Genomic DNA, 12,809 nt, shown 5'->3' on the forward strand with positions numbered 1-12,809 from the left:
CTGCGGCATAGTAAAAGAGGGGTGGGGGGTGGAGTTATGCGCTATCCAATAGCAGTTAGTACTGAATTTTGGCTAATGGCCAAAAATGAAACCAAATATTCAATGTGATACAAAAAAGACCAGCTCCTATAACTCCAAAGATTTTTTGCAAATTGATAGTTTAGATATCAGAACATGATATAGTGTTTTCAGAGTGTCAAGTGCAAAAAATCTTTGGAGATATCGGAGCTGGTATTTTTTGTATCACATTAGTCTTTTGATTCCTCCTTATTTTTGTTGGGCTATATTTTATTGCTGACCAGATATTCAATGCCAGTTGCCAGAAATGGCCTACCATTGAATATCCGGGTTCAGCACTGACAGCGGGCAGTGTGGTTAAAGCCTACTACCAGATGACAATCGAAACAAATGACTTTCACCTCTACTCATTGCCACAGAGTGAGAAAATACAGAGTTTGATCAATTTTGGGGGATGGTATTCCTCACTCCAGCTATGTCCTAAATTCCTACCTTCACTGGAAGTCCTCTATTTTTTTGATATAGCTATAAAACATAAGTGTATGGGCAGGGCAGGATTAACCAATAGGCCAAGTAGGCACGTGACTAAGGCCCGAAATGGTCAGGGGGACCCGATGAAGGAGGGCATCAACATTGTTTTTATCCAAACGGCGATGGGCCCCTCCAGCATCGATCAGCATCGCGTGCCCCCCCGATCGGCAATGCAGGCCCCACCCCAATCGGCAATGTGCCCCCTCCAATCGAAGGAAAGTAAGACAAGCAAGTAACGCGGGTAAGAAAGGCAACGGGAACTGTAATTGTTCAAGCAGTGCTGCTTGCCCAAAGCTTCCCTCTGATGCAGCTTCCTGTTTCCACTTGGACGCATGGTGGGGTGGGGCGGGGCAGGGGGCCCAGTGTACTTGTGTGCCTAGGGGCCCTCGACGAATTAATCCTGCCCTGTGTATGGGACAATCTTATATTTCATTTTTGCTCACAATGTTTAAGTGAAAAGTTAAATAGTGCACTGTAAAAGAGAGAGAGAGGTTTTTCAGGATCAATGATCAAAATCTGGAACTAATAAGTCTCAGACTAATTTGTTTCCAATACGTTCTGAGCAGGTTTCTGAGATACTTTTTCCTCTCTCTTAACATGGTAGCTTACTGTGTACAATAAGAAGCTTGTTTGTTTAGAGCAAAAGGCATTCCCCTCACCCCTGCTACTGAATGTCCTAAATTCCTACCTTCAGGGAACAAATAAGTCTGTATATAAGAGGGCATGTCTATTACTAAAGATGAGAAAGCAAAGAGGGGAAGTGGCTAAAAAGAAGCTTATGTATTTACTTCGTGATAAGACTTATCTCTCCCAACTTCTGTCTTTGAAAGTTTCTTGGTTCTACCCCTGCAGCAAAAACTATAGCACAAAACCTGAGATACCAACTTACCCAGCTCTAAGCTACAGACTTTTTGACTAGCCCTGGTTTTGAACTTATGTCCCAGAGCAAAATTCTGGCCTACATTGTAAGCAAACGCAGATGCTGAACTTATCGCGGCAAGGGATCTCCCTTCCGTGATAAGTTTAGCGGCTGTGGCCATCCCCCCTTACATCGCCATCAGGAGGTTTGCCCAGTCCTTCCTACCAGAATCCCCCCACCTCCCCGTACATCTTGGGCATCCCCCTGTCGGACCCCCCCAGCCCACCCCCCTGGACCTCCCCAGGCCCCCCTGAAGCCCCCCTACCTTAAATCGTTGGACAGCTGGAGGTATCCTTCCTGCTTCCAGCTGGCTGGCCCGCCTTCTCAAGAAAGGCGGGCCTACCCCTTCCCGGTGCATTGTGGGATACGCCGGGGAGGGGCCTTAGGCCCAGATTGGCCCAGGTGCTTAAGGCCCATCCCATAGGAGAGGCCTTAGGCACCTGGGCCAACCAGAATCTTGGGCCCAATTTGCAGTGCATTCTGGGATGCACTCAGAGTGGCCTAAGATTGCTATTGGCCAGATCCCTTAGGCCACTCCCCCATTGATCCTTAAGATCAGAGAACATGATACATTTATGTGTTGATGAGTTACAGCATGTGAGGTATTCTAGTACCAGAGCTTTGGCTATTTCAGTGGCAGGGATGAAGCTTTGGAAAATTCTGATTGGACAATTGAGAATGAATAAGTTTCAGCGTTTTAAAAATTATTATAGTTATTAGTTTATTATTTTTATCACGCCTTTCCCAAAGCGGGTCACAATAAAGTACAAACATGACAACCATCATAAAACATGACAATAATATCAAACCTCCTAAAAGTCACAATAGGCTACCAGCGCCACCCCCCCTGCACATACAATTCAAGTCCCATATTTCATCCTGCAGAAAATATGTTTTTTCAACATTTTCTTAAAGCTACTCAAATTTGTTTGTTGTCATATATTTCCTGAGAGTTTATTCCACTCTTCGGGGACCCACATAAGAAAACATGCTAATTCTAGATTCAGTCAACCGCAATTGCTTCACAGTTGGAATACGCAAATCAGAGTGAGTCATAGAACGCAACATGCGCTGCGGTTCATATGGCAAAATGCTATCCATCAAATACCTCTGCACCAGATTATGGATGGAAAGATACATCGTAACTAGTAATTTATAAAGAAATAAAGAAAATCATCTCTTTTTATAGAAGCTTTTTAAGTGGTTAAGAAGCATTGACTAAAGGAATTAAGTAATTAATAGAATGTGTTTTGATCTTATGATTCCAATGTAATAGGTGTTTCATTCTAGACAACCAAGTCATATCCCAGTGCTCGCGAGTCATGCAGAAGGACTCCACTCCAGCTTTTGAATCCTCACCTGGAGTACTGTTTCACCTGGAGTACTGTGTCCAGTTCTGGAGGCCGCATTATCGGAAAGATGTGAAGAGACTGGAGTCAATACAAAGAATGGCCACTAGGATGGTCTCGGGACTTAGGGATCTCCCTTATGAGGAACGTCTGACCAGACTGCGCCTTTATTCTCTAGAGGAGCGCAGAGAAAAGGGGGACATGATTGAAACATTTAAATACATCACAAGCCGCATCGAAGTGGAGGAAAATGTCTTTTTTCTTAAGGGTCCCACGGTAACAAGAGGACATCCGCTAAAACTTAAAGGGGGAAGATTTCATGGGGACACCAGGATATACTTCTTCACTGAAAAGGTGATTGATCGATGGAATGGCCTTCAACACCAAGTGCTTGAGGCCAGTGGCGTGCTCGACTTCAAGAGACGTTGGGACAGACAAGTGGGGTCGTTATAGAGTCATGCTTAAAAGACGAACTCGTGGGAGAGGGGACTCTAGAGCAGGCAAATTAGCTGAGGGAGGGTTCTTGAGTGGGCAGACTTGTTGGGCCGCCATCCCTTTTCTGCCATCAGACTCTATGTTTCTATGTTTCCTCCTTCTCCAGAGGGCTCTACTGCCCCCCTTCAGTTTTTCCTTTTACATGTGAGCCAGAAGGAGTTTTTCTGATCTGCTCTGATTATTTCTTTATTTTTGTTGGTGTTTTATCAGTTTTTTGCTTGATTTCAGTGCTAAGAGCTCCCTTAGTTGAGGGTCCAGCTCTCCCTGTGTGGAGGAGAAGCAGACTGAGGTCTGCAACTGACAGGCCGATCCCTTGTTGACTAGTCTGCAGAAGCCTTTTTGGATTTTGGGGTCTATTCCCCTTGTAGCATTGTTCACCTACAGCATTGCAGGGGCCTGAGTGCAGTCTGTTCGGCATCCATAGGGGCTTAGCAGGGTCTCACAGGGTGCTAGCTACATTTCACCTCCCCCCCCCCCTTTATTCACATCCGCGGGGGTTGGAGGCTCAGTCAGACACCAGTCAGACTGGCAACCGAAAGAATCATCACTGGAAAAACATTTTATTTTGAGGTAGTGATTTCTTCTCCCAGATCCAGCTACCTTTGAAGTTGAGGCAGGCTGCAGCATATTGTCAGCAAATGTCACAGTGAGTAAGGCTATGAGGAAAATTAGGAGGGGGTTGTTCATCTGTATATCTATAATCCTAAAGCTAGATTTTTTCTTTTTGTGTAAGCATTTTGGAACCGTATTTTGGCACCAAAATGCTGCCATGGTGGCCATCTTGGTTGTCCCAATTTTTTTTTTCAAAGTTCTCTAGAAGCTTCAAATCACCTCAATTTACCTCAAAAGTGGCTGGGATATTGTCTTCAGGCTCCTTTAACCCTAATTCATGTCAGGTTTGTGCTGGATGGGCACCTAAAGTGCACTTTTGTGCTATGTGCCACGCAACATGTGAAGGGGTGGAAACAGTCAGCTTAGCCTCCATTTGCTCTCTAGGGCCAAGAAATGGTCAGGCAGTCTGTTGGTTGTGGATGCATTCCTTTAAGAGCCCTGGAATGGTGGTCATCCTAAATGCAGGGGTACGGATGCCATGAAGCCCAAGAAACACAAGTATATATCAATCACCAGGGAAGCACCAAGAATGCGCAGCTGAGCCTGGAAGCTCTCGTACTGTTTGGGGAGGCAGAGCTTCATCTTCAGGCTCTCTCAGCAGCTCATGTAGTGGGAATGGATAAAACTCCAAGCCATATTTCTCAGCAAACACTAAATCCGGGTGAGTGGACACTGTCTGTAGCAGTCTTCCAAGTCATTGGTTGTCACTGGGGTCACCCAACATTTGATCTGATAGCGGCAGCAAGACATGAGAAAACAGCCAGATTTTTCATTGAAAGATTCAAGTCCGGGAAAGTGGGTCTGGACACTTTGATACAGCCATGGACAAAGAGTGAGCTGTTGTACATGTTTTCTCCGTGGCCCATGATAAGCCAGATTCTCCACAGGATTGTTGGCCATCCGAGAAAAGTCATTCTAATGATATGCAGACCTAGTGCATCTCAGACAAGCATAAATCTCAGACTATGAATACTACTGGACTTTCTTCATAGGGACCAGTTGATCACAGAAGTTGATCACTTTGCTGTTATTGCTTTATTGAGCTTGAAGCATCAAGTTAATCTAGTTAGTAAAAAAAATCATTTTTTCTTTTAAGGAAATTACGGGTAATTCAGAAATATTTTGATAAGTCAGTTTTTGCACTTGTGGTTCAATTGCTTATTCTTTCCCAGATAGACTACTATAATATTGTTTGTTTAGGATGTGCCAAAATATTGTTGAAAACATTACGAACTATGCAGAATATGGCGGTGAGGGTAATTTTTTCTATCTCTAAATATGATAGAATTAAACCATATTTAATTAAATTACATTGTTTGCCAGTAAGTACAAGGATTCATTATAAGCTTTGTATTATGATTTTTAATATTCTATATGGCCAAGTGCCATATGATGTAGTGGAATTGATTTCATTACTAGCAGGAAATAATTCTGTCTTCAATTCCTTCACCAAAGACAATTAGATCATTTGTTCAATGGACGGCATCCTTCTTTTATTAGGCTCCTTTAATTTGGAATGAGCTCCCTATTTTAATAAGATCAGTAGGTCAATATACTGTTTTTAGAAAATCTTTAAAGACATTCTTGTTTAAAAAAAAATTTATCTTGAAGTTTATCATCTTCTATTGTTCTGTTTGAATATTTGTCATTGCATTATGTTTAACTGGGCTTGTTCCCAGTAATAGAAATATATTGTTATCAGCCATGAACACGTAAGGAATTTGGTGGAATATAAGTTTCCAATTTTCTTGATGGGAATGGCATAGTAACAGCTGTTGCTTAAGTCTTATTATTCTTATGAATCTGGAGTGGGGTTACCAGATGTCCGGGAAGGCAGTTTGTCCTGGTTTTGGAAAGCCTTGAGCTCCGGTTGCATATGGAGGGCCTTCAACAAGCAAGTGGTCTCCCTCGGGTCTGCCTTGAGCCCTAGTGTCCAGCGGTGAACATTATTCTTTTATTTTATTATTTCAGCTCCTTTGTCCTACCACTGAGAAAATTTTATGTGGACATTCTTAGTCATACTGTGAAAGAGTGGTGTGCCCTGCCCCATAGGAAGATCAGTTTCCAGTGGGCCTGGCTAAGCACTGGTGGTGCAGGAGAGCACAAGTGACTGACCCTGCCTGCATAGGTATGTGGATTACATTAAAATATCAATTTACCGTATTTTTGCTCCATTTTTTCCCCAAAAAAGTGGGTAGAAATAAGGGTGCATCTTATAGAACGAATACCATGTGTTGTGCTTATTCCCCCTCCCCCCCCCCACTCCTGGTACCTTTATGCAATCCTGGTGGTTCAGCACTGCATCAGCAGACTCCCCTGCTGGATGGCTGCCTGAGTCCCCATCTGCTGCGGCAGCGAGAAGCAGGCGTGAGCCTCGCATCGCCACCCAAATGGTGCTCTCAGCTCGGTCTAGCACTGCATCGGCAGGCTCCCCTGCTGGATGGCCACCTGAGTCCCCATCTGCTGCGGAAGTGAAAGGCAGGCGCAAGCCCCGAGTGCACCTGCCTGGTCCTGCACCACCGCCTGAATGGGGCTGTCAGTTCTCACGAAACTTGCGAGAGCTGATGGCACCATTCGAGCGGCGGCACGGAACCAGGCAGGCACGCTTAGGGCTCGCACCTGCCTTTCACTTCTGCAGCAGATGGGGACTCGGGTGGCCATCCAGTGGGGGAGCCTGCCGACGCAGCGCTGGAATGCCAGGATTGCATAAAGGTACTGGGGGGGGGGGGGGGGCTTGCAGAAAGGTACCGGGGAAGGGAGCCCTCCTCCGGAATTACAGTAAATTAATCACTTGTTTAAATGTATAACAAATGTAGAGCTAAGGCAAGAGGCCTTGTGCTGGACATGTGAATTGTTTAAAAAAAATATAAAAAAAGAAGAAATAAAAATGTAAAGGTGTCGAAGATGTGCATTTTCCAAATCTGAGCAGAAAACAGAAAGACTTCCCTAACTGCCCTGTCCTTACTTGCCTGCCAGCCACTAGGTGCTGCCCTGTGCCAGCCTATCATTAGACCACAAGAGTGGGGACAGGGCACAGAGCCTGGCAGGGAGGGGGGACAGGGTGCATAGACTGGCAAGGAGTATGGGGTTGAGTGCAGAGCCTGGCAGGAAGAATTTGGTTCAGAATGTTTTTTTTCTTGTTTTCCTCAACTAAATCTATGGTGCATCTTATGGTCAGGTGCGTCTTATAGAGCGAAAAATACGGTACTTTCTCCCAGGAGGTGAATATTGGAAAGCAGAAAAAGCCAGACTGCTATAGATCTCTGCATGGAGTGTACCTGCCAACAGAGTATCTCACTTCAGTCATAAACATAGAACACAGACAAAACTTCACGAAATACAGAATCAGTGCCCACAAATTAGAACAGAAACAGAAATGTATTTCCTCCTGTGCTGTGCAAAATACAGACGTCAGAGATATATATCTTCCACAGCTTCGGAGAAAATCAGACTTCTTAATAAAGAATGATGGAATTCTGTATAATCCCTAGGGAAAGAGCAGAAACAGCAGCTAGAGCAGCAAAATACGTCATATCATGTGACAGCCAGAAATGTGATATAACCAGACCTATTATTGCACATCATCAGCCTTGCAAATGGTTTTCTTATTTCTCTTCTGGACTTTGTAAGTCTTTCCTTTCACCACTTTATATATTACTTTGGCAACTTTGTGAGGTCTAGAAAATGCCTTGAATCTGAATCTAAGAAAGAAAGAAAAGAGTATTTAAAATGAGATTTCCCAATAAAAAATGCATTTTGAAAGAGGAAAAAACAAGAATGAAAAAGGGAAGGAGGAAGGCAGAAAAAGAATGACAGAAAGACTGATGAAGGATAGAAAGTTAGAGAATGACGGGTGGAAGGGAAAGTAGGCATGCAGGACACACCCAGTGTTAGCAAGCTGTCCAGTCAAAACCAGGTCAGCTCCCCACTAACACGGTTTTGGGCTCCTCTGATAAACATAAAGCCAGATGTGTTCTGTTTATTTCCTTCAAATAGCTAGTGAGTTCTCATTCAGGAGGGTCAGCCAGATGGGGGAAGACTGGAACTATGCAGTGCTATGACAAGACCCATGAGATTACACACTGCTTAAACTTCTCTTGTGTTAAAAAAACATTAAAATAAAACACCTGCAGATGAAAATCCTACAATCCAGTGCATTTAGCAACTTTAATATAGGTATCAGCTCTTATATACTCTGCAGAATGTCACATGCATTGACAATAAGAGCACGAGGCCAGCAGAGGGTACCATGCCCCCACAACTGAACCCTCCCCTCCCCCACTCCCCTTCCTAAAAAAAAAAAAAAAATCAGCAGGGATGCCCCTGCATCCCAAACCCCTCCCACCCCACCAACTCGAACCTCCCCGTACTTCAAAAATAGATGGCAGCAGGAGGATGCCCAGTCTCTCCTGCTTACAGGCCACCACTCCAAAATGGCAGGCCGTCCCCTTCCCAGTTCATCCTGGGATGCATGAGGAGTGCCTAAGGCTCTGATTGACTCCGATGCCTAAGGTCCCTCCCAGGGGAGGGCTCTTAGGCGTCTGAGCCAATCACGGCCTCAGGCTCCTCTCTATGTCTTCTGGTTTGACTGAGGGAAATCCATGGATCACTGGACTATCAGGAATGATAGGTGGGGGGGAGGGGGGAGCTGGGAGCATAAGCTGGGATGCTTTCAGTACCGGTACAGCAGTGAGTGTTGTAGAATAGGGATGAGGTATCCTTTAGTCATCAGAAAGAAGACATTTTTCTTGTAGGAGTTTGTTTAATGACAGTACATAAGAACATAAGAAGTTGCCTCCGCCGGGTCAGACCAGAGGTCCATCCTGCCCAGCAGTCCGCACCTGCTGCGGCCCATCAGGTCCATGACCTGTCAGGTGTTCCTTGACTTGGCCCTATAATCCCCTTATTTCTATCTATACTCTTTCTATACCCTATCTCTACCTCTATCTGTACCCCTCAATCCCCCTATCCTTTAGGAATTTATCCAATCCGTCTTTGAATCCCCTTAGTGTACTCTGCCCTATCACAACCTCCGGGAGCACGTTCCATGTGTCCACCACCCTCTGAGTGAAGAAGAACTTCCTAGCATTTGTTCTAAACCTGTCCCCTTTCAATTTCTCTGAGTGCCCCCTTGTACTTGTGGTTCCCTGTAGTCTCAAGAATCTGTCTCTGTCTACCTTCTCTATGCCTTTTATGACCTTGAAAGTTTCTATCATGTCTCCTCTAAGTCTCCACTTTTCCAGGGAGAAGAGCCCCAGCTTTTCTAGCCTGTCAGCGTATGAAAAGTTTTCCATACCTTTTATCATTTTCGTCGCTCTTCTCTGGACCCTTTCAAGTATCGCCATGTCCTTTTTGAGGTTCGGCGACCAATACTGGACACAGTACTCCAGATGCGCGTGCACCATCGCACGATACAGCGGCAGGATGACATCCTTCGTCCTGGTTGTGATACCCTTCTTAATGATACCCAACATTCTGTTTGCTTTCTTTGAGGCTGCTGCACATTGCGCTGATGATTTCATTGTTGTATCCACCAGCACACCCAAGTCTTTTTCACGGTTACTTACCCCCAGCAATGATCCCCCCATTGTGTAGCTGAACATCGGGTTCTTTTTCTCTATATGCATGACCTTGCATTTCTCTATCTTAAAGCGCATTTGCCATTTATTTGCCCACTCCTCCAGTTTGCTTAGGTCCCTTTGCAGGTCTTCACATTTTTCCTCTGTTCTAACCCTGCTGCAGTTTGGTGTCATCCGCAAATTTTATGATTTCACATTTCGTCCCCGTTTCTAGGTCGTTTATGAATATATTGAATAGCAGCGGTCCCAGCACCGACCCCTGCGGAACACCGCTCGTAAACCTCTGCCAGTCCAAGTATTGGCCCTTCACTGTTCCACTGGTAAAATATGGCTCTGCAGCTCCTAGAGATATTGCTGACTCTGTGCATACTACTACTACTACTACGATCACTTATTTAGCGCTGAAAGTCATAGGCAATGCTGTACATTTTGACATTTATAGACAGTCCCTGCTCAGAAGAGCTTACAATCTAACTTGGACAGACAAAACATGACATAGAGTGTAATGGATGCAGGACTCAAGGTGAGAGGAGTTAGGAGTCAAAAGCACTCTCAAAGAGATGGGCTTTTAAACAGGCCTTGAACACTGCCAGAGACAGAGCCTGCTGTAGGGATTCAGGCAGCTTGTTCCAAGCATATGATGCAGTAAGGCAGAAGGGATGGAATTTGGAGTTGGCATTTTAAGAGAAGGGCATAGATAGGAGGGTTTTACCAGCTGAGCCGAGCTCATGGGAGGGATCACAGGGGGAGATGTGAAGAGAGATAGTGAGGGGCCGCTGAGTGAGTGCATTTGTAGGTCAGTAAGACTAGCCCGCCTGATTCGCAGGGCTTTAAACTAGGTAAGTTGGGGGAGGGGACCTACTCATATACTGGTGTGGAAAGGAACTATCCTGATGGGACGAGTCGACACTCTGTTTCCGAGGTAAGGACCCAATATGCAAACAGTTCTCTAGGAGCCACACAGACTCAGTCAGGAATAGCCTTACAGGGACTCAGCAAACACAAAGTGTGGAGGGCCATGTATGTTAATGCACACAGTTTAGGCAATAAAATTCTAGAACTGGAAACTGAAATAAGGGATGCCAACCTGGACGTGGTGGCAATATCCGAGACTTGGTTCACGGACGCACATGGGTGGGATATGGCTATACCGGGGTACAATTTACTTCGTCAGGACAGAGAGGGCAGGTTAGGTGGAGGGGTAGCACTATACATTAAAGAGGACATCAAAACCACCAGGATCACTGATGTCAAGTATACCGGGGAATCCCTCTGGGTAAACCTGGCAAGAGGTGGCAAAAAATGCCTGTATCTTGGAGTGGTATACAGACCTCCAAGACAACCGGAAGACATGGACGCAGAATTAATTGAAGACATAGAGAATATAACTCTACGGGGTGACACTGTACTGCTAGGGGACTTCAACAAACCTGATGCAGACTGGAACACATTTTCAGCAACAACCAGCAGCAGCAGGAGGCTTTTGACCTCCATAAAAGGAGTACATCTCAGACAGATGGTAACGGAACCCACTAGAGCCCAGGCGATCCTAGACCTGGTACTCACCAATGGGGAAAGCGTCTCAGAGGTCTCGGTAGGAGATACGCTAGCCTCCAGCGACCATAACATGGTATGGTTCAACCTTGGGAAAGGATCCCCTAAATCAATTACAAAAACAAAGGTGCTCCAATTCCGGGGCACCGACTTCGCACGCATGGGGGATTTCGTTCATCAGACGCTGCAGGACCATGCAGGGACCAGCAACGTGGAAACTATGTGGTCGTACCTTAAATCATCCATACACGAAGCAACTAATCGCTACATAAAATCAGTAGATAAACGACAAAGAAACAACAAACCCCAATGGTTCACTGAAGAGTTCTCGCACCTCATTAAGGAAAAGAAAAAAGCATTTATTTCCTACAAACGTACGCAGAGAAGAGAAACTAAAGTAGAATATAAGACCAGATCTGCAACGGTCAAAACAGCAGTTAGGGAGGCCAAACTTCGAGTGGAAGAAACTCTGGTAAAGAACATTAAAAAAGGGGACAAATCCTTCTTTAGGTATATCAGTGATAGGAAAAGGAATACAGACGGTATAGTACGCCTTAGACAACCGGACGGGAACTACATGGTGGCGGATTCAGAAAAAGCAGAACTACTAAATGAATATTTCTGCTCAGTCTTCACCTGCGAGGCACCGGGACACGGACCACAGTTGATGATAAAACAAGACGTGGATGACCCGTTTCAGAATTTTGAGTTCACACCTGAGGACGTTTACAACGAACTGGCAAGGCTAAAGGTAAACAAGGCCATGGGACCGGACAATTTACACCCAAGAGTGCTCAGAGAATTGAGAGACGTTCTGGCGGAACCGTTGGCAGTGCTCTTCAATCTCTCACTAAGTACGGGGAAAGTTCCGTTAGATTGGAAAACAGCCAACGTCGTTCCTCTACATAAAAAGGGTTGCAAGGCTGAGGCTGCAAACTATAGACCGGTAAGCCTCACCTCAATAGTGTGTAAACTCATGGAAACACTAATTAAGTATAAATTAGATACGATCCTGAACGAGGGAAATCTCCGGGATCCCAGCCAACATGGATTCACCAAGGGTAGGTCATGCCAGTCAAATCTAATCAACTTCTTTGACTGGGTAACAAGAAGACTGGACTCAGGAGAGTCCTTGGACGTCGTGTACCTGGACTTCAGCAAAGCGTTCGACAGCGTCCCACACCGCAGGCTGCTGAACAAGATGAAATTGATGGGATTAGGAGAGACTCTAACTGCATGGGTTAAAGATTGGCTTAATGGCAGACTTCAGAGGGTGGTAGTTAACGGTACCCTCTCTAAAATGTCGGAGGTGACTAGCAGAGTGCCACAGGGTTCGGTCCTGGGCCCACTCCTCTTCAACATATTCATTGGGGATCTGACTCAAGGGCTTCAAGGCAAAGTAACCTTATTCGCGGATGACGCCAAACTATGCAATATAGTAAACGGCCATAATCTACAAGATGCTATGGAGCAAGACCTGCGTACTTTAGAAAGTTGGTCCTTGATGTGGCAGCTGGGCTTTAACGCCAAGAAATGTAAGGTCATGCATCTCGGTAACGGAAATCCTTGCAGAACTTACACCCTGAATGGAGAAGCTTTAACCAGGACTACGGCAGAACGAGACTTGGGAGTAATCATCAGTGCTGACATGAGAGCAGCCACTCAAGTGGAGAAGGCTTCATCTAAAGCACGGCAGATGATAGGTTGTATCAAGAGAAGCTTCGTCAACAGGAAACCTGAAGTCATGATGCC

General features: G+C 45.3%; 1 protein-coding gene across 3 annotated transcripts in view; it reads right to left on the reverse strand.

Annotated features, from left to right (window-relative positions):
* The window catches only part of PTGIR (prostaglandin I2 receptor), an 89,882-nt gene that overhangs the window by 2,611 nt on the left and 74,462 nt on the right, over positions 1 to 12,809 (reverse strand). Inside the window, exons 2-3 of one of the 3 annotated variants that reach the window (XR_004540421.1) lie at positions 7,493 to 7,625; positions 2,828 to 2,991 (exon numbers count right to left, since the gene is read on the reverse strand). The exons of 1 other annotated variant lie outside the window; for it this stretch is intronic. The gene's annotated coding sequence lies outside the window, so the exon portion shown is untranslated. The remainder of the gene's footprint in view (positions 1 to 2,827; positions 2,992 to 7,492; positions 7,626 to 12,809) is intronic. One more of the 3 variants, XR_004540422.1, reaches the window with a different exon arrangement.

Source organism: Geotrypetes seraphini, chromosome 8 (assembly GCF_902459505.1).
Source record: "Geotrypetes seraphini chromosome 8, aGeoSer1.1, whole genome shotgun sequence".
Lineage (NCBI taxonomy): Eukaryota > Metazoa > Chordata > Amphibia > Gymnophiona > Dermophiidae > Geotrypetes > Geotrypetes seraphini.